Consider the following 23,118-nt stretch of genomic DNA (forward strand, 5'->3'; position numbering starts at 1 on the left):
AACGGGAAGTGGAGTTCAATACAAATGCTCGTTTTCACGCGCTTATCGCTCGACGTCTATCCGTTTGATCCTATACAGCAGAGGCCGAGAGGAAAAAGGGCATATAATCGCTTGTCATTATGCATGCGCTTATCTGCTCCGGCCAACCGTCCGCTACGTCCGTCGGTTACATTGGGTTGGATGTCGTCTTTCAGATGGCGGACCTCCGAGCTTGGCCAACCCGTTTCTGTGGGCAACTATCGCCTGAGTCTTCATTGCATCGTTCTGCATTAGATCCCAGCGTGGGACAGGCACATAATCTGCATTGGGTGGGATTGATGCTAATTGATCGAAGGCGATTACGGTGGGGAATGCGATGTTAGTAAATTTTTAAAGCTTGTTTACATGCTTCCACGGTGCATGTAATTTAGACTGCTGTTCCAAGCACAGTTGCCCCATGTCTTGCCTATTTCTAAATTGGAGATTCTGATGAGAAAAAAATGTATTTGCACAAATGCGCCATCGTCAGCACGATGGCACAACTTTGCTTAGCGTGGCTGTAGATAAAGATAAAAATTAACTCGATTGTTGTATAACAACAGATCACTTGATCATTTGTTTTCTTCAATCCACTCACAGAAATCTGCTATTTATATTGTAACATTTGCATTTTGGTTGATTTTGTAAATCGTTTGTCAATCCTCACAAACTCAATCATTTCCAGCTTACCCCAGATTTAAGCAAGATAGTAGATAAAGCCTATTTTACTGTTGTGGGATTGAGCTTTCTGAACGGTTCACTGGCTTTTTACAAAATGAACAAAAATGCGAGTGTAGTAGGAAAAGTTGGAAAACTAATAGAAGGTGGGTAGAAGGTGCAATAACTAAAAATATTTATCAAAAAATAATTAAAAATTCTCATTAGATATTAATATGCTGGGATTGGCATATTTCGTCAAATGAAATTTGGTTGAAGAAACTATTGGTTGAAGCTTGAAAATGAATTGTTAATGTAGGGTTTTGTACATTTGCTTTTTAGGAACGAAACATGTCAATTTTCCGTGCATTCAAGATAGACTATCGAATGTCATATGACTACAGGCTTTCGAGGATAAACGGATCGGATGATTTGCGTAGATCGAGTTTCAAGGACTCTTTCGAGTCTTTTTGAAACGAGCTGAGGGTTACGGTAAGATGGTAGACTTTCGTGCCTAATATTTATCATCGTTTTGGGTATAAAGGGGGTAAAACGAGGGAAAGGGTCCGACGAATGAGGCTAGATAAATAACAATATATTGGAACTGCACGTTTTATGTCAAATTGGTTGTTTCAATCGAGCACAAGATTCTTAAAGGTAGGAGTATTGCATCACTTATATAGCCCGAGTAGACACAAATATTTTAATAATATCAAATGTTTATAAGATATCAAAATGAAATAGAAGATCACAATATCAATATTTTGCACTGAAATATCATGAGGAGATCAAGTTATGCTATTTGTAAAACATGATCAATATCATAAGTATGCTTTAGTTTGTTACCCGAATGTAACAATTCCCCGAAAATAAAATACATCTTGCAAACCTATCTTCGCAATAAAAAAAAAGCAGCGTGTAAATATACGTTCAAGAGTATCTTATTGGAGATGATCAGCTGAATAGCCTTTGATAGTACAGTAATATCCCGATTTTATCATCCCCCTGGTGAATTTTGGGGTGATAAAATAGGGCATGTGACAAAATCGGGAAAAAAGTTATTTTCAATTTTTTAATTTATTTTACAAATATGAATTAGTTTATGCCTAGGAAAGGCAAAATGCGTGAACGGTACTCGTTATTTCTGGTTGAAAATGCTTACAAAATCCTTCGCAGGTACTGGAAAGTTATTCATAGAAAATTCCATGCGGTAAAATTTATTTCTTGAAAATCATTGTTGTTTGCGGTTTTATTTACGAAAATAAAAAGAAAGACTAAAATTTTTGGGGTGACAAAATCGGGTTGAAAACGTGACAAAATCGGAACGTGATAAAATCGGGTCGAAAACGTGATAAAATCGGGGGTAGACAAAATCGGGGAGTGACAAAATCGGGTCGACACTGTATTTGATGTTCTTGATCCTTCAAGATTTCTTGTTGAATTATAAAGATATCGAAGTACAGTGTTTTCTAAGGTAGTTTTTTTTTCTGAAATAAAACCAAACTGCAACTCCGATTTAAAGCCTTTTGGTAAATATTTTCCTATCTTCTAATCTTATCTAATCTAATCTCATACTTGCGTAGCCAATACTTGAAAGCATCCTGGAAAAAAGCGGAGACGAGCCAGCCTCGGGCTGAAAGTCTCTTTAATAAAGACAAAAAAAAAAAAATCCTGGAAAATGACGGTTTCTGAATTCCGTCATTTTTCTTTTCATATGGCCAGGCCAACTACGCAGTATGTACCGCAGAGATGACTCCTAGATATTGAGCGACTTCAGGAATACCTAAAGTCACTTAATAGCTTGGAATCGAGGGGAAATGAAGAAAGCGTGGACCTCCCGTACCAAACGCTTCCAATAATATAGATACCTGATATATAATAAAAATCGTGTGCGAATTTATGTATGATGTATATAAGTTTGTTTATGTGTTTATATATGTATGTGTGTATATGCGTGTGTATGTGGGTTTATATGTGTAGTGAATGTGTGTGTGTGCTTTTGTGCGGGTGCGTGCGTATTTAAATAAATTTACAGTTTATCAAAACCTTACCTCTAGTTAAAAATTCTGATTCTCCATTCTCATTACACCGGACAGACGTAATCATTTAACGAAGGCGTTGACTCATTTTTTCACTTTATTAAAGACAAACGAGTTCATTTAAAGCAGGGGCTATCTATCCTCTTTGCCTTATACCGGGAAAATGTGTTTATTTGACCTTTCTCCAAATACCAGGCGATCTAAAGAAGGTATTATCTCCTACCGTCGTCTTATACCCAAGGGACCCTCCTTAGCCGTGCGGTAAGATGCGCGGCTACAAAGCAAGACCATGCTGAGGGTGGCTGGGTTCGATTCCCGGTGCCGGTCTAGATAATTTTCGGCTTGGAAATTGTCTCGACTTCCCTGGGCATAAAAGTATGATCGTGCTAGCCTCATGATATACGAATGCAGAAATGGTAACTTGGCTTAGAAACCTCGCGGTTAATAACTGTGGAAGTGCTTAATGAACACTAAGCTGCGAGGCGGCAATGTCCCAGTGGGGATGTAATGCTAACGAAGAGTCGTCTTATACCGGACAGATGCGTTCATTTTAAGAAGACATTCCCTTGGCTTTAAACCGGGCAGATGCATTCATCATACCGAGCAAACTTATTTATTTAAATAAAGCATTATCTCCTCACTTTGTCTTATACAGACCAAATGCGTTCATTCAAAGAAAGCATTGTCTTCTTTCAGCACATTGTCTTCATCTTCAATTGTTCTACATTCTATCTGAAACTTGTGCTGTTATCAACATAGTGTTCTATTATTATTTACACAGTTATTGAAAGCTTTCCCGTACCTGCCAGTTGCATGAATTTCTTGTGTAAAAAGTCCAATGGATACACTGTGCTCAAGGAGCCGAAAATGCTTCCCACCCTAAGGCATCTTAGGCCGAGCATAGAATCGAACTCGCAACCTCCGGATCGGCAATCATACGCCTTTGCTCGTATGGCTTATCGCCTTGTGTCGCACTCAAATAGAAGGAAGATGCATTCGGGGAATTGTTATTCGGGGAATTGTCGTACAATCTTAAATGATATTTCGGTGCAATTTTTTGATATTATTGCCAGTTCTTTCATCTCTTATATCAATCAAGTCCATATCATATTTTGTTATTCTGTTCATGGCTTCTGCCCGGAAATGTAGGCACTTTTGCTTTTTTTGCAGGGATTTCTTACGCAAAGATACTATCCCTAATCAAAGTGCACTCTGGAAAGGAATTATCACATGTCAATAGTTTGCATCGTGGCACTCTAGACCGATTTTCATATAGGGAAGTGTTCCGATCTCCATCTCATTGTACATATATCCATCTCATCGCTAAACAAAGAAATACGGCACCAAATTCGTCGCTTCTTTTGTCAACATGCGTGCTCACTGCTGAAAAAATCACAAAAATAATAAACAAACCAAATTCATATAGGAGCTATCAGATGAAGTGGCGAACCGTTCCCCTAGTTGTTTTCATGTGACTCATTCTCTATCCAAGCGACTGAAACATCAAGTAAAATCTTCTTACAAGATTTCGACTTTGGGTTTGTTGACGTTTAATGTCAACTAATAGTGATTAGCTATACACATGAGCCCGTTACAAATATTTAATTAACATTCTGTCCCACTGGTCACCGAAAGGTCAAGGATAATAGAAAAATAAAAAATAAATATTAAAATGAAAAAAAAAAATCAAAGGAACTCCTCGGATTTGTTGGAGAATGTTTTGAAAATTCTCAAAGTTATCCAAATTTTATTTTGTTGCCCCCTCAAAATATTATTTTTGGGCAAAAAAGTCCGAGGGTGGAGACAAAATTGTATTTAAATATTTGTATCGGCCACGGTTAATAACCTGTTTCTTCAATGGCTCTACGTTCCAACTGAAAACTTTGTCTGCTTTTCAACTTAGTATTCTATTACCGTTTCCCCAGCTATTAATTGAAAGCTTTCTATGCCCGCCATTGCATGAGAGTGTATCTTGTGTGGTAAGTACAATGGAAACGCTATGCCCAGGGACTAGAGAATATTTTCCAGCAGAAAACATCCTAGACCGGACCGAGAATAGAACTCGCCATCTCCGGATTGGCAATCATATGCCTTTGCTCGCAAGGCTAACTGGAGACCACAAAAAAAAGGTTAAAACGAATAAAGCTTTTCTCATTTCATTTTGCGATTTTTCCGAGTAAACTAGATCCGACTCATTTTAACAACTATACATGTCTTAATTTTGAAGAAAGTTTCACTTTCAATCGTCCAATGTGTAGCCTGTGTCCAAATGCAGAAGAGGATCTTGAGCATAAATTAACAGCCTGCGTACGAGTGAATCATCTATGGCATCATCTTCGTCCAAAATTAGAAACAATATTGAACAGAAAAATAAATTTTAAAATGGTTACCATCCCAGAATTGAAAAGCATTTAGGAAAATTCGAGAAACAAGGCTCTAAAAATGTTTATGGTTTATGTAAACTTTATATTAGATGTCAATTGTTGTTTTACAGTAGAAGCACTTGAGTTTGTTTTATGTTATAACTGCCACTAGAATAAGATGTACTAAATAAACGTTAGTATAAAAAAAAATCGTTGACACACAAAACGCGACGCGAGACTGGACACAACGTTTATGGTTCTTACAAACGAAAAAGGATTTTTAAAATTTAGCAGCTTTTGACTATTTATAAATAGAAGCCCATTTGCTCCGTCCTTCTTTACACATAAGGATGCAAAATAATGATATTTGCATCTATGACAATTAACAACGGGGCGGGGCTTATGGGCTTACTTTATTGGATAAAAAAAGCTGGCCACGCACGGAAGCAACGCGCACTGGGAGTTTTCGAAAGGAAAGTGTTGCGTACCATCTATGGTGGGGTGCAGATGGCGGACGGTACGTGGAGGAGGCGAATGAACCACGAGTTGCATCAGCTGTTGGGAGAACCATCCGTCGTTCACACCGTGAAAGTCGGAAGACTGCGGTGGGCCGGGCACGTAGCCAGAATGTCAAACAATAATCCGGTGAAAATGGTTCTCGACAACGATCCGACGGGTACAAGAAAGCGAGGTGCACAGCGGGCAAGGTGGATCGATCAGGTGGAGGACGATTTGCGGACCCTCCGCATACTGCGTGGTTGGCGAAGTGCAGCCATGGACGAGCTGAATGGAGAAGACTTTTATGTGTAGCACAGGCCACTCCGGCCTTAGTCTGATGAAATAATAATAACGCACGGAAGCCGTTTTGGTTGAGATTCTGAATTTGTTCTAACGAGTGTCATTTGGCTGAGGTCCACAAGGCCGAAAGTTTGTTTGGCCGAACATCGCAGAGAACAGACATGGAGGTTCGAACAAAATTTCTCGCAAACCATGTGTAAACAATCAAATCTAGTTCTAACGCCATCGACGTCGACATTGCAACTTACAATCTCATTTTGACAACACGATGGCGCTGATGTACTCTTGCATGCAATAGCGCACAGTGGCATTTTTTTTATGACGCTAGCTCTGATTCTGTACGATTCGGGTCGTCATTTGGTTGAAATGGATATGCGGCCGAAGGTTTCGTTTGGCCGAACAGGTCATTTTGACGGAAAAGTAGGCCTTTTGGCCACATTTTTGTTTTTCAGCCAAAACCGTAATTAGAAACTACGTAAATGAAGACATATAAAAATCCGGCCAAATGACCTGTTCAGCCAAATCACATTTCAGGTCAAATCATTTTAGACCTTATAACCGTTTTGGCCACAAACTGATAATCAAAATCTGGAAAACTGAATAGCTACCGGAGGAGTGGAAGGAAGGGGTCATATGCCCAATCTACAAGAAAGGCGACAATCTGGAGTGTGAAATTTTTCGAGTGATCACCATTCTTAATGCCGCCTACAAAGTGATATCCCAGATCATCTTTCATCGTCTGTCACTAATAGTGAACGAGTTCGTGAGAAGTTATCAAGCCGGCTTCGTTGACGGCCGCTCGACAACGGACCAGATCTTTACTGTACGGCAAATCCTAAAAAAATGCCGTGAATACCAGGTCTCAACGCACCATCAGTTCATTGATTTCAATGCGGCATACGACAGTTTAGACCGAGTGTAGCGATATGTAAAATTATGGACGAAACAGCTTCCCGGGGAAGCTTACCAGACTGATCTAAGCAACGGTGGATGGTGTGCAAAGCTGTGTGAAGATTTCGGGTGAACATTCCAGGTCGTTCGAATTGCGCCGGGGACTAAGACAAGGTGTTGGACTTTCGTGCCTGTTGTTCAACATTGCGTTAGAAGGGGTCTTGCGGAAGGCCGAGTGTAACAGCCGCTGTACGATTTTCAACAGATACAGTGTAACATTCGTAAAATGTTCCAACCAAAAAGGACTCTATTTTGGTGTCAGTATTGCGAACAAAAATTAATATACATAGAAATGAATTTCTGTCTGTCTGACCCTTACAGACTTGGAAACTACTGAACCGATCGGCATGAAATATCGGAAACAGGAGTTTTTCGGGCCGGGAAGGTTCTTAAGGCGGTTCAAGACCCCTCCCCACTCTGGAGAGGGGGGCTCCCATACACAAATTTCTGCAAAACTCGAAAACTAATCAGAGGATAAATCAATTTTAGGCGAAACGAAGTTCGTCGGGTCTGCTAGTTATAAATAAATATCGCTGAAAGTAAATGTAAATATCACGCAAGAACTTGAATTTGATTATATACATTCTCTAATTAATTTGCGCAATAAAGTACACCCTAATAAAAAAAAAGGAAGTAATAGATTGCAACGAGATATTCGAAATTGCATATAGCTAGGTTCCACTGCTCGACTATATTACACCATCACAAATGTCCAGCCGCTCGGAGCACGAGAGTATTTGTAACGGACAAAATCACGTGCCCTACCTTCATACCGTACACCGAATGCTGTGGGCGGAATGGAATGTAAAAACCAGATCACAAGCCATCCAAAACTGGTACCTATGGTCTATATAAGCACTCCACCGTCAATTTTCAACTCTCTTAATTCCTGGGCAACTCAGTTGGAAACAACCAGTTTGATAATCTAAAGTGATCGGCAAAAATTTGCAAGTTCGTTATTCTGTTCTAGTGAACATACCACTCCCAAAATCCAGAATTGGATAAATCCGTATTCTTGTTCGTGAGACATTGAAGTGCTTTGGTGGCCACTAGGTGGCAGCTGGTCCTCCTTAATGCCAACGTGAGGCCAGCGAGTGAAGCGAGAGGTTGCCATCTAGGTCGAACGTTGAAAACGACACGTGGTGCAAGTGAGTGAACGGCAAAGGCAAGGTGCAAGAACCGCGTAGTTCGGAAAATTCCTCTGAAGTGCAAGATTAGTGCCGATCGAGTGTTTCCTCTCCCAGATGAACCTATTCGGTCGTCCGTTTGCCGAAATGGTCGTTTGACAGAAAGGATCTTTTGGTTGAAAATGATATTTGGCGGAAATGCACATACGGCCAAAATGTTAAAATTTCCTTGTCATAGGACGAGTTCGTACAATTCCATTTACTTCCACTACTTGATTTTATCTTTGGCAGATACGTATTTCGACCACAACAGTAAGGCCGTCTTCAATGTCTCGTACTTGAATCGACTTATGTATAATGACTTATGTAATATGTAAAATTTCGTTTGGCTGAACTGGTTCTTTCTCCGAAAGCCCGTTTGACCGAAAAGGTCATGTAGCCGAAATGGTTGTTTGGCAGAAAGCGCCATTTGACTGAAAATGTCGTTTGGTCTAACAGGTCAACATTTTTGATCATATTACCCATTCAGTGAATGGCATTTTCGACCGTATGACCCATTCGGCAGAATGATATTTTCGGCCGAATGGGCCGTTCTGCCAAACGACAATTTCGGCCGAAAGGCAATTTTTCCGCATTTTGGCCCAACGACCTGTAAGGGAGAGTGACTTTTTTGGCTCAATTACCTGATAAGCTGTATAATGAACAACGATAAAAGAGAAGTTAAAACTGTTCCGAATCATAACAAGCAATGATAACAAATTTATCTAACTTGTATACAAGTGCGAAAAAACAGAATCGGATAGGCAGCCCCCACAGAAAAATGGTGATTCTCGCTTTGTCTTCGCTTATTTCGTGTTGGTTACTGTTAAGTTAAAATGCATAATCAGAGCCAGTGCTCCCCGCGTTTGGAGCTTCCAAATGAAATTTATCATGGGGTATAGCCTTCCGAATCAGTTCTCTATCATGGCAACTTGCGAAAAAAAGTCTCTCGCGGGATGCTACATATCGTATATGTATACAGAGATAATAAGTGAAAGACTTGCTCATTCTCTGTAGGATTCACAGCCCACACGTTTCGGCCAAATAAATAAAAATTTCCCGTGGAACTTCCGAAGAATTTGTTATGGACAATACAAAGAATTTTCTTGTCGATAATACGTACATTTTGTCTTGTGAGCTCTGACGAATTTCCGAAAAAAAAATAATCTCGTTAAAGTACCTAAAATTTTTTCCATTAAAATATTGAGAGTTTCTCGCGGATATTAAGAAGAAATTCTTTGGAAATTGCCAAAAGCTTCTCATGGAAAATAAAAAAAAAAATGCAGTGGAATAGTCAAAGTTTTTCCCATGCAAATATGAATATATGTTCAGTGAGATGGAGATTGAAACTGTTCCCCTATTTATTAAAACAATTTTAATATAAAGCTCAACATCCTTTCATGACAGCCTTTCATGCGAAATTGATCAAAGAACCCACGATTCTTCCATTTGGTCGCCTGAAATAGAAAAAGGCGCTTTGCTCTCTATCTTATGACGATCACGACCTTTTCCAGTAATGCTCGCCAGTGGCGTAGCCACGGGGGTGGTTTTGGGATTAAATACCCCCCCAGAGACAACATTTTTGGAAGAAATTTTTTTTTCGAAAAAAAATGTTCAGAAAACCCCCCCCAGACCAATTTTCTGGCTACGCCACTGATGCTCGCAACTATAGGAACACTACCGCAAGTATTGGTGCAAAGCCGAGAAAAATATAAGGTATTTTAGTGATACTTTACCAATTTTGATGCAATTCCTAACTTGTTTTCTATTATTCCGTACAATAAAAGGTCAACAAACTGATAGACAATATGGGTTGCTGATGCCTTTATTACGTAGATTGTGTAAAATCAACACTACCGCAACTATAGGAGCACTTTTACCCTAGATGACAATGTTTGTCATCTTCTTCCATCAAAATAACAAAGCGTTGCTGTTTCTGTTACTTGTCTGGAGTTCAATTTATAAACTTTAATCCAAAACAAATTGATTGCAAAACTCATTGCATCACCCTGTGACAACAACGGGGCCAGCACACTAAAGATAGCAGATTTATTACCTCCCATTTAATATGAACCCATCTTCTACTCTTCCGCATGAAGACGACAACGCGACAACCGGACAACCGCTCGCAGTTGCTGAAGCTGTCTTCCTGTTGCCATCCGCCACGCTGCTCCGACAATGGCCCGCTTGCTTAGGTAATTTATAGACCCACCCGGCGAACCATTGGACAGCTCGGTTAACCTGTTATAATTTAGCAGCGTGCACTTGCCACACTCGTCGAAACTCCATCAATAACTTCTACAATTCCACCGGTCGATAGAAGTTGGAACTTGGAAATTATACGGACGGCTGACCACACCATCGCAATCCATTGCATTGGTTTTATTTCTCTTAGTTTGGGTACTATGCAGCAGACACAGGTCGTAAAGCAGTTGGAAATATTTGTTTTCATTAGAGGCCATGGAGCAACTAGCAGCTGAAATTGTCGTCTATGTGGGGGCAGGAAAAAGTGTATCAAGTTTCGTAACGAATCGACCTGAAGATGGACTCACAGTGACCAGATTAGATACAAATTCACGTTTTTGGCGAACAAAAATTTCCAATTTGATAGTGAATTATATCGCAATATAGTTTTCAATTTTATTCGTAATAAATACGCCTGATCTTCCAAATCGTTAAACAGTTGTGTCAACAATACTGGTTACTAATATTAGTCTACGTTTGAAAGAGCGAAGCTTAATACGTCACATAATTTCATTCGAAGCCCCTGATATCAGGTTTTGACCAGCTTCCGTCCGCAGGCTAGGCACTGCGTCCATACCCGAGGAAGCATAGAGTTCGCACGACACGTAAATTATCTCCAATTTCGATCTGCTCTGGTCAAGATACAAACGTCCGAAACACAAACAAGCTCACTGTTCTTTTTATGGAAGCACTCAGTGCTGACTAACGATGGACGCGTTTCCTCGGGGAGACCGAGAGGTGTAAATTTTTTCCCGCACGCTGAATTATGTAGCCGTTGCGATAATCGAGGGCAGAAATAAATTTATAACAATCCCGCGTCCAACCGAACGGATTAACGCCAATTTTTCGTGTTCTCACTCAACGTGAGAAAATTTTACCGTGGATTAGTACGGTAGGTACGTATCTAAACGCAATGTGCATGGCTAACAAACACCTTGCGTCGTATGACCGGCAGAGTGAGCAAATATTTCCCATAGCTGGAAGTGTCGCACCGCACCACAAGGGAGGCTATATTTGGAAGCAACGGATTTTTTTTGCGTTCGTTTCAATGACCAAGCAGCTGCTGCTGTGTCGTTTGTTCTTTCCTATCTTCATCGATGTGTTTTATGGCGGCAAGGGGTTAGTCATAACGTTGTTTGAAACTTATCACTTATCGTTTGTTGAGTAGGGGCATGTTCTTTCTTCGCGTTTCTCTTCTCCTTTTAATTATATTTATGGCACGAAATGGTTTATATGATGTTCTATAAATATAAGCCTCTTTAGCTCAGTGGTAGAGCGCTGGTCTCGTAAACCAGCGGTCGTGAGTTCAATCCTCACAGGAGGCAAAGTTTGCTCATGTCAAAAGAGTGGAGCTTTGAAATATTTTTTTAACTTTTCTGTGGCGTTCAGTTGGTTTGAAAACAGCTAATTTCTGTCGGTCTGGTTTTCTCAATAAATAACTCCGAAAAAACAAGTATGTATACGACCTTTCTGTACGTGGGTGCGACCATCCACGCGTTTGACATTGATCTCTTTCAACGCTCGACCAGTGACGGGAAATGTCATATCGATGTCATGGGACTAACTCGCTAATAACTTTTCTCACAAGTCATTTACAATTATGTTTTCCATATATACATGTAGCCCTTAAAAGACCCGAAAAAATTTTCTAGCAGGTAATTTCTCTAAATATGTTATTGGTGGCGTGAGAGCCGAATTAGTGTCAAATGACATTAATGTCATGACATTCCGTGACATTCTTTTAATCTCTTATGACTCATACTTTGTATTTAGAACAATGATCTGTTCGACAAAGTTCTAGGACCCTTTAAGTACTACATGTTGATCAAAAAATCCGAACTGTAAATGACTTTTGGAAAAAGTTATTACGAAATTAGTAATAGCAATGCCATGACATTTTTTTGACATTTCCCATCACTGCACTCGACATGTAAGGCACTCAGCGCAAACACACATCGGTAATTAACAAATCGAAAGCGTCGTTTCAAGCCCGTAAAATCCGATCCTACACCTTCATCGTCTGCGAGTATGTTTCTGTAAAGCAACGCGCATTACCTTCCTACAACAAACTCATTAAGTCGCTGCAACACAGCGAGAAAATACAACATTGAATGGCGCGTAAAATGGCACTTTCATTGAACAGTGCCGGCCCCTTCTTTCCTCCCTCTGATCAGACAACAACACCAACAACATTCAATTCCCATTAATTAGCCTCTTGAATGAAACGTTGTTGCAAGGAAACATAACCATCTCTCACATTTCGCTCGTGTTGAGTGGGTTGTGCAGGGAACCTGGTAGGTAGGTGCCGTACCCAACATCTCCAACATGCAGTCCGAGCGGCGGACTCCTAAATAGCTGGAATATTCGATAAATCACGTTAAATGGTGGTTAATTACCCAGTCACGAGACTAGTGGATATCGGATAGCTGTTCGACGCGACGACGTAGGTATCTCTGCACTTTGCATTCAGCTTCATTTGATTCACATAGTGGATACACTCGAAACGACTAGGAACTGGAGTCTTCGTGCTTAGAAAAGGTATGTTCAAATGAAGATAATTTTGTTCAAGCATATCAGTAGTTTTTTTCAAATTTGCACAAAAGGCTTGGCATGTTAAATAGGGTTCTTGTATAGAAACATCGAGAACACACGGTACAGAACTTAAACAAATTGATTTTGTTTCTTTTTCTGTTGATGAGCTTAATGAAAAGATTGGACTGTTTATATGCTGAATTCATCGCTGAAAAGGCATAAACATACATTGTACTTTTTTCCAAAACGAGTGTGACGTTTGTTTTAATTAATTTAATATGTTCTAAACATGATTTAAATTCGAGACAATTTTTTGATCACTGTACGGACAATTTTTTGACCTAGTGTAAAGGGTGTACGGAATCAAATTGCACCACTTTCAAAAGTCGATAACATTTCACCTACTGGGCTGATTACAATGAAATTTTGTGAAAGGCGGCTTCAGCATGTGTTATTCACACTGCGTGAATTTCATTAAGAAACTTCCAGTAGTTTCGAAAATACAGCCGAAGGAACAGGACGTGTTGAAATAAATCTTGCGCATTCACCTCCATATTCCACATCTTATAAAAGATGTTAGTAATCCAATTTTTGCCTTTGACCTCGATATCGCCAGAATTGCGGCAGATTGAAAGATACTGGTCTGGAATGAAACACGAGCTTCGGAAGCCTCCAAAATTGATTATTACGGAACATAAAATGTTAATTTGACCTTTCGCGTCAACATTTCGTATTGGTTTCTAACTCCAACGTTAACATTTTCGTTTATCCGACTAATACAGGTAAACTTTTCAAAAAACTTTCTGTTTTGTTGCTTCTATAGTAAACAACCAAAATCAAAAAAAAAATCTAAAATAACACAAATATGTGAATGGGTCTTATTTTTCATATTTGTTTATATGCATAAAAAAAATTCTCGCCAAACGCAATTTGTTGCAAACAAATCGGATGAGCATAAGAGCAAAAAATGGCATTTTATTTTGTAGTTTTAAAATTAGTATTTTCGCCATAACTTTTGACCCAATTGTACGATCCGGCCAAGTTTCTATAGGAAACAATAGGACAAGATTCTGCGTCGAATGCAATCTGATGCGAGAGACCTGAAAAGCACATATTGCACATAAATCACAGTAACTTATATATGACCGGATTCAGTCACAATATGGTTACTGCAACCAGATTTGTTGAACTTGTGTTGCTTGGGGAATAGATGAAGTCTAAGTGCTAAAAAGTGAGCTAGACTTTTTGAACTCTTTTCACAATAAATAGTAGTTTTACCATAACTTCTAAGCCCATAGTCCGATCTGGCCAATTTTCAATAAGAATCAATTAGACATTCTGCGTCGAATGCAATTTAATGCGAGCAAATCGGTTGAGGAAAAGTATCTAAAAAATGAGTGACATTTTTTTAGCGATTTTTCCATAAAAAACGAACAGTGGGTTATGTCTGTGACATAACCGCGAAGTGGACGTAGTACTTGACTGGTCAGACTGGTGCCTTTGAAGATGTATAATATATCCAAATCTCTCACGTCACCTAATTTGTATAAAAAATCGGCGATAACAGCCCAAACATTATTATAACAATTTTCATGAGCAATATAGGAAAAAATATCTCAAAAAGAAAAGCTCTCAATCGATTTTTCATCTAATAGTGGAATTTTTTGTGATTTATTTCATTATATGTCACAGTTCTTGTTATGTAACGGTTATGAAAAAATCTTGAAAATCTGCTATTCGCGTATAACATTTTATCTCTAGAGTATTTTAGAATTTTTAAGAACTCCAATGGTTCTCAGAAGAACCGTATGCTTTGAAAATAAACATTTTCTATGTCCATCTGTTGCGTCATGTTGCAGTGGATTGTAAAACTAATGTTGGGTGCTCCGGGTGGAGCGCGAAACCAAAGCTGTCTTCATGCAGTGTAGGTATGTGCCGACGTGTGTTGTTTCCCTAGATGGAACCAGCGGGATACGAACTACCAACCGATGAACCGGTGACCAATTGCCAGCATTATCATTATCATTATCATTATCTTTCTTGGAAATTAACTTTTTCATGGACAACTGGTTGACCGAAAGAGTTTCTTGTTCGAAACCAAAACACACACGGTTTCTTCAAAAGCATCGCAGTTCTTTCTCTTGCTTTTCTTCAGCCTGTCTCGGATCGATACTGATGCCGGCCGACCTCGGCTCGACTCTGCTGCTGTTGCCGGTATCTGCTCGGCATTGCTGCGGTGTCGGGTCTGTGGGGTGGACTGCTTCTGGAACTTCTTCTACTGCTGTACTGATGGCTATGCTTCGGCTGATGTTGGCCTCGACTCTGCCGGGCCGAAAAAGTGGATAGTATGGACGATGCTGCCTTGCTAAAAGGTGTGAATGCTGTCGAATCGATATTACTGTTACTTGGCTTGTCCCGGTCAGAATGAAAGGAAAAAAAATCACGTTGCGCTATTTTATGCCTTCTCGTCAGACCCAGCAGCAGCTCATTCGCAGCTTCGACTGAAGGGCCTCCGAGTCCATGCGATATCGACTGAATAAGGAAATTATTTAACTCTTATAGCCTTGAAAAAGGCTGTTTGTTTCGGCTTGGTCCAACTAATAAGACGGACTGAATGCTCTGTAAGCGAATGCACTTTGCATTTATACTTAATTTTGAATCGTCTCTGCTTCCCGATTGGTCGGCCAATCAGTGAGCGTCTTGTATCCCGTTCCTTTGTCAGCCAAAGCGTAATCATCATCGACGCGTTCGTGATGGGCTTCTTCTTCTTCTTTCTTTTGTTGCTCGCTGCTGGCGTCTATTTCCTAACGGGACTTTTCGCACGGTACAGGCCACAAGCCAGGCAATCGGGCTAAGAATTGCTGTTGAGGTGGGAAGTGCGGAAAATTTAGGATTGGTAGCTTGGGAGAACATTCAGTCATGTTCGCTTTGTGCGCGAACAGTATCAAACAATGTTTTTTCTATATAAATCGATTGATAGCTTTTCATTTAGAGATATATTTTTTAAATTGCTCACGAAAACTGTTATATAATAATGTTTGGGCTGTTATCACCGATTTATTTATCTAAATTAGATTATGTGAGAAATTTGGACATATTAAGTGTCTTTAAAGGCATGGTCAAGTCTAGTTTTTCGTCCACTTCGCGGTCACAGTTCTTGTTATGTCACGGTTATAGAAAATCTTGAAAATCTGATATTCGCGTATAACATTTTATCTCTAGAATATTGGATTTGACACCCAAGTACATTTTCTAACGCGGAGGGTATTTAAAACTTTGATATTATATATATCAGTGGCTCTCAGAAGAACCGTTTGCTTCAAAGAAATACATTTTCTATCTCCATCTGTTGCGTCATGTTGCAGCGGACTGTAAGGCTGATGCTGGGTGCTCCTGAGTGGAGCGCAAAACCAAAGCTGTCTTCATGCAGCGTATCCGCTTGACGTGTGCTGTTTCTTCAATGGAACCAGCGGGATGCGAATTGCCTTAATGCAGCATGGGACGAACCACCCAATTGCAAAAATTATTATTAACTCTCGTGGCCCTGATAAGGGCCGAAAATTAACTCCTTTCGGGAACTGGTTGACCGAGGGGTTTCTTTACTCGAAACCAAAGCACACGCGATTTCTTCAAGAACATTGCAGTTCTTTCTCTTGATTTTCTTCAACTTGTTTCGGCTCGATACCAATGCCGGCCGGTCTCGGCTCAACACTGATGCCGGTCGGCCTCAGCTCTTCATTGATGCCGGCTAGTTTCGGCTCGACTCTGCTGCTGATGCCTGAATGACTCACCCTCTTTTATGGCTTATTTTGGTGCGCAGTTGCAGCTTATCCGCTAGCGTCTGCACCCATCAGAATCAAGCGAACGAATGACGCGAGGAACAAGCGGCACCCATATTTATAGGTTTCAGTGCAGTCAATGTTTTGCTTCAAAAACAGTTTTAGGCCTATTGAAACAAGTTTTTCGGGTCATATCAAGTATGAATATGAAAGGCATACTTAAGATCTATCGATTAAGGGATTTTCCGAAGAGATCTGTTCACTGGGACAAACGCTATTATCATTCAAAATCTTTCAACACAGCGTAACGCAGTCGATTTAGAAATATTGAAATTACACCCGGTATAGTGAAGAGAGACGTAAGTCCTACGTCAAAAAATGGTATGTAAAATATTCGATCCCATAGTCCGATATGGCCAATTTTCAATAGGAAACAACGGGACAGGATTCTACGTCGAATGCAACTTGTTGTGTTCAATCAAAGGTAATTGCCTATTTCCGGGGATTAAACCACCCGACTTGGACGTTAATTTACAATGTTATGAAAACTCATATGTGAATATGTACGTTATGTGGAAGATATTGATTTGGAAAATGTATTGGAGTAACCACTTTCCCTTCGATGGGACTCGAACCCATGACCCTACAGTACGCTAGACTGGTGCTTTAACCAACTAAGCTACGAAGGACCTCCGTCGGCCTTCGCAACCTAGCGGCTACTGAACGAGCTCGAGATTCCCAAATTGGACGCATAGTCAAATCACTCGCAATCCATTTCTCAAGCCAATACTTCCACATGTGTATTGTACACGTCCACATTAGAGGAGCGTGAGTATTTAGAATGTCTAGCGGTCTGTCTTCGTAGCTTAGTTGGTTAAAGCACCAGTCTAGCGTACTGTAGGGTCATGGGTTCGAGTCCCATCGAAGGGAAAGTGGTTACCTCCAATACATTTTCCAAATCAATATCTTCCACATAACGTACATATTAGACCTCTTCATGTTTTCAAAAAGTATCAAAAATTCAACCGGTCAGCCCAGAATCACAATTCTTATGCTAAAATAAGCCTCCTGTCAAATTTTCAGCTAATTCGGATAAAATTTCGAGGTGACTCAAGTCGATTTAGTGTTTTTGGGCTATTTTCAATTTTGGAAAAAGTCTAACAAGAGATATAAACGTCGAAAACTATCGCAACAACCTCTATACGGAAGCTTTTGGTGTGCTCTATAAGTTTTGTGAACATTGCTATTCGTTCCGTTCACGTTTTGTCCATGTAAAAGTGATTTTCAAGCTTTTAAGTGCATATAAATACTGTTTCCTCCAAAAGTCGTTGTTCTACAAATTTCTTGAATTTATGACAAATGATTGCTAATTTATTATATTATTATTCCTCTTTTTTCCCTGAAAATTTTAGTAATATAATTGTCGATGTGCGATTTACCGTTAAATTCTTAAAAATCAGAAGCTGAACATTTGTCACAAATTTGCACGTTAGGATTTCTTTAAACAAGTTGTTCGAACAAAACATAAATCAAATCATATGATATTTGATGCTTACAACAAACGACTTCCGAATTTTGTTAATTTCACCATACGTCTGCATGCTTTTAACATTGAGTGCATCGTAGTAACAAGTGAAATCGAAGCTTCTTTGTTTGAACAACTTGTTTGGAGAAATCTCAGCGTGCACATTTATGACAAATGTTTAGCTTCTGATTTTTTAGAATTTAACGGTAAATCGCACATTGACAATTATATTACTAAAATTTTCAGGGAAAAAAGAGGAATAATAATATAATAAATTAGCAATAATTTGTCATAAATTCAAGAAATTTGTAGAACAACGACTTTTGGAGGAAACAGTATTTATATGCACTTAAAAGCTTGAAAATCACTTTTACATGGACAAAACGTGAACCGAACGAATAGCAATGTTCACAAGACTTGTAGAGCACATCAAAAGCTTCCGTATAGAGGTTGTTGCGATAGTTTTCGACGTTTATATCTCTTGTTAGATTTTTTCCAAAATTGAAAATAGCCCAAAAACCCAGATTAATCCACCTAGCGGTGATGGTGCTTTTCTCGTTCGTTCAAAAGGTTTGGAAAAATCTCAAATAACACCAATATGGTCTTATTTTTCATATTTGTTTATATGCATAAAAAAATTCTCGCCAAACGCAATTTGTTGCAAACAAATCGGATGAGAATAACAGCAAAAAATGGCATTTTATTTTGTAGTTTTAAAATTAGTATTTTCGCCATAACTTTTGACCCAATTGTACGATCCGGCCAAGTTTCTATAGGAAACAATGGGACAAGATTCTGCGTCGAATGCAATCTGTTGCGAGCGACCTGAGAAGCACACATATTGCACATCTATCACAGTAACTTATATATGACCGGATTCAGTCACAATATGGTTACTGCAACCAGATTTGTTGAACTTGTGTTGCTTGGGGAATAGATAAAGTCTAAGTGCTAAAAAAGTGAGCTAGACTTTTTGGAACTCTTTTTCACAATAAATAGTAATTTGACCATAACATCTAAGCCCATAGTCCGATCTGGCCAATTTTCGATAAGAAAATATAAGACACTCTGCGTCGAATGCAATTTAATGCGAGCAAATCGGTTGAGGAAAAATGCCCGAAAAATGAGTGAGTTTTTTTTAGCGATTTTTCCATAACAAAATGGTATAATTTTCGATCCCATAGTTCGATCTCGTCAATTTCAAATGGGAAACAATGGGACAGGTTTCTGCGTCGAATGCAACTTGTTGCGAGCAAATCGGTTGAGGATAAGTGCCCGAAAAATGAGTGACATATGTTACGCGATTTTTCCGTATGAATTTGTATTTTGGCCATAACTTTCGATCTCATAGTCCGATCTGGCCAATTTCAAATAGGAAACAATGGGACAGGATTCACCGTTGAATCCAGCTTATTGTGAGCAAATCACTTAAGGATAAGTGCCTGAAAAATAAGTGACATTTTTAGTAGTTTTGCGCACACACACACACACATTCACACACACACACACACACACACACACACACACACACACACACACACACACACACACACACACACACACACACACACACACACACACACACAGACAGACAGACATCACCTCAATTCGTCGAACTGAGTTGATTGGTATATAACACTTTGGGTCTGCGGGCCTTCTGTAAAAAGTTTGTTTTGGAGCGATCATATAGCCTTTACCGTATACTTAGTATACGAGAAAGGCAAAAAGTATTTTGGCCATAACTTCTGAGCCCATAGTCCGATCAGACCAATTTTCAATAGGAAATAATGGGACACGATTCTGCGTCGAATGCAATATGCGAGCAAATCGGTTGAGGATAAGTTACCAAAAAATTAGTGACACTGTTTACGCGATTATTCCATAAAAAAGTAAGCCCTAACTTCCGATCCCATAGTCCGATCTGGCTAATTTTCAATAGGAAACAATGAGACACGATTCTGCGTCGAATGCAACTTGTTGCGAGTAAATCGGTTGAAGATAAGTGCCCGAAAAATGAGTGACACTTTTTTACGCGATTATTCCGTAAAAAAAGTATTTTGGCCATAACTTCCGATCCCATAGTCCGATCTAACCAATTTTCAATAGGAGATAATGGGACACGATTCTGCGTCGAATGCAACTTGTTGCGAGCAAATCGGTTGAGGATAAGTGCCCGAAAAATAAGTGACACTTTTTTACGCGATTATTCCGTAAAAAAAGTATTTTGGCCTTAACTTCCGATCCCATAGTCCGATCTAACCAATTTTCAATAGGAGATAATGGGACACGATTCTGCGTCGAATGCAACTTGTTGCGACCAACTTGAGAATAAGTGCCCGAAAAATGAGTGACACTTTTTTACGCAATTATTCAGTAAAAAAAAGTATTTTGGCCATAACTTCCGATCCCATAGTCCGGTCTGGCCAATTTTCAATAGGAAACAATGAGACACTTTTCTGCGTCGAATGCAACTTGTTGCGAGTAAATCGGTTGAGGATAAGTGCCCGAAAAATGAGTGACACTTTTTCACGCGATTATTCCGTAAAAAAAGTATTTTGGCCATAACTTTCGATCCCATAGTCCGGTCTGGCCAATTTTCAATAGGAAACAATGAGAAACTTTTCTGCGTCGAATGCAACTTGTTGCGAGTAAATCGGTTGAGGATAAGTGCCCGAAAAATGAGTGACACTTTTCTACGTGATTATTCAGTAAAAAAAGTATTTTGGCCATAACTTACGATCCTATAGTCCGATCTGACCAATTTTAATAGGAAACAATGGGACATCATTCTGCGTCGAATGCATTTTGTTGCGAGTAAATCTGTTAAGGATAAGTGCCCGAAAAATGAGTGACACTTTTCATGCGATTTTTCTGTAAAAATAGTATTTTGGCAGTGACTTCCGAACCCATAGTCCGATCTGGTGTCTTTAATAGGAAACAATGGGACAGAATTTTGCGTCGAATACAACGTGTTGCAAGCAAATCGGTTAAGAATAAGTGCCTGAAAATGAGTGACATGTTTTAATCAATTTTCTATAAAGAGGGGTATTTTGGCCATAACTTCCGATCCCATAGTCCGATCTGACCAATTTTCAAAAGGAAACAATGGCAGAGTGTCCTGCGTCGAATGCAACTTGTAAATCGGTTAAGGATAAGTACCAAAAAAATGAGTGACATTTTTTCAGGGTGGGTGCGCACAGACACACACACACACGCACAGACACAGACACACACACACACACACACACACACACACACACACACACACACACACACACATACACACAGACATCACCTCAATTCGTCGAGCTGAGTCGATCGGTATATAACACTATGGGTCTCCGGGCCTTCTATAAAAAGTTTGTTTTTGGAGCGATCATATAGCCTTTACGTATACTTAGTATACGAGAAAGGCAAAAAGCGCTGAGATCTAATTTTGGACTGATATTTGTCAGATTTTGAGAGAGCATCAATTTCATTTTTCACGCCGGTTTACACTGCAGCACTTTTTTGATTTGCAGCATTTTTTGTTTTCGATTTTGTAATAGTTAGAAGCGTAAAAAATATGGTTTCTTTGGGAATGTTGACTTTAATCAAGTTAAATAATCGACTGCGACAATAAAATTAGTTAATTTTTTTGTTGGGATAGATTGCAGGATGAAAATGTTAGTGAGGGACATGTACAAAATCTTCTGAGTTCATTTAAGAAAAAGTTTCAGCATTTGGAAGTATTTAAGAATTACAGTGATACATAGTCAAAGCTTCTATATTGTATTAGTCGACCCGGCAGACGTTGTCCTGCATAGTAGGCGAAAATGCGCGTTCCGAATTGCCCATGCAAAGTTCGCATAGAAATCACAATTTTTACTCGTAATTTTCGCATTAGGAAATATCATATAAACCCGTCGGAAACTATAACGAATGTTTCTGCTGAAGAAATGAAAAAAATCCATCCAGCCGTTTTCGAGTTATGCGGATACGAACACAGACCATTTCATTTTTATATATAAGAAGAAGAAGATAAGAAGAAGAAGATTTCAGTCCCTGAAAATTTCATGACAATCGGTTGATAGACTAATTTTTGGCGAGTAGTTCAAAGTGGTGCAATTTGATTCCGTACACCCTGATGGCCACAGCCACCATCTCAACCAGAGAGGTCGGAGGAGAATCAGCTTCTATACGTGGAGGGCAACCGAGGTGGCAGCAGATGAAGGACCCAACCGAGATTGAATGAGCATCCAGGTAGAACGCTTGCAGCTTCCACAAACAGAACGCCACCGGCTTGGTAGCAAATCGTTCCGACGATGACGCAGCAAGATGGCGGATTGAGTGCAGCAAATGGCAAGCCTTCGTCGCCACAAGCGATCACTGCGTGTCTCACTGTCCGTCGCACATTCGCTATGCTTTGTCATAGGTTCTGATAAGAACCTGGATATTTTAATTAACTCTTAATTAACTCTTGGAAGCAAGCGAATGGCCGGAATGCCAGTGAACACCGCAACGAACAAGTGGTCTCGCCAACAGGAACCTTGTTGCAGCGGCGGAAGAGTCAAATTCTCAGCGGAATTTCCATCGATGTTTGGGACTAAATCAGCACACGGTTTGATCCTTTCACTTTGGAATATTTATTTGAACTGAACTACTGTACATGTTGACAATTTTCGTATATAGGAAAAATGTATGGTATAAAGAGGAAAGAAAATAAATAAAAAGAAGAAGAACTGCGATGAACTGTTCTATGGAAACACGGCTTCGTGTGCAATGACGATACAAGTCGTCTTCTCATTGGTCGGCGGATTGTCGGCTCATATTGGTGCACTGATGATGATTTTTTGATGATGATGGAGTTCGGAAACCGGGAAGCACGTTCGTTACACCGAACACACCCTTTAGGTATGGGCTAGGATTTCACCTGGATTGAGCGAGGAAGTAGAATAGCTATAAGGATGATTCACATTCCTTGACTTTTCCTCAGGAAATTTATTTAAAAAATCTCTGAAAGTTCTTTATAATTTCCTTGAGTAATTTGAGTTCTACTACCGTTTT

At 39.6% G+C, this 23,118-nt stretch overlaps 1 protein-coding gene and 1 non-coding gene across 2 annotated transcripts in view; one reads left to right on the top strand and one right to left on the bottom strand.

Annotated features, from left to right (window-relative positions):
- LOC134213431 (NADPH oxidase 5) overlaps positions 1-23,118 on the bottom strand; it is a 335,835-nt gene that overhangs the window by 161,624 nt on the left and 151,093 nt on the right. The window lies entirely within an intron of this gene.
- On the top strand, positions 11,490-11,561 carry Trnat-cgu (transfer RNA threonine (anticodon CGU)). The gene has a single exon. It is a non-coding gene; the product is annotated as a tRNA-Thr (tRNA).

The sequence above is a fragment of the Armigeres subalbatus genome, chromosome 2, assembly GCF_024139115.2.
Source record: "Armigeres subalbatus isolate Guangzhou_Male chromosome 2, GZ_Asu_2, whole genome shotgun sequence".
In the NCBI taxonomy this organism is placed as follows: domain Eukaryota; kingdom Metazoa; phylum Arthropoda; class Insecta; order Diptera; family Culicidae; genus Armigeres; species Armigeres subalbatus.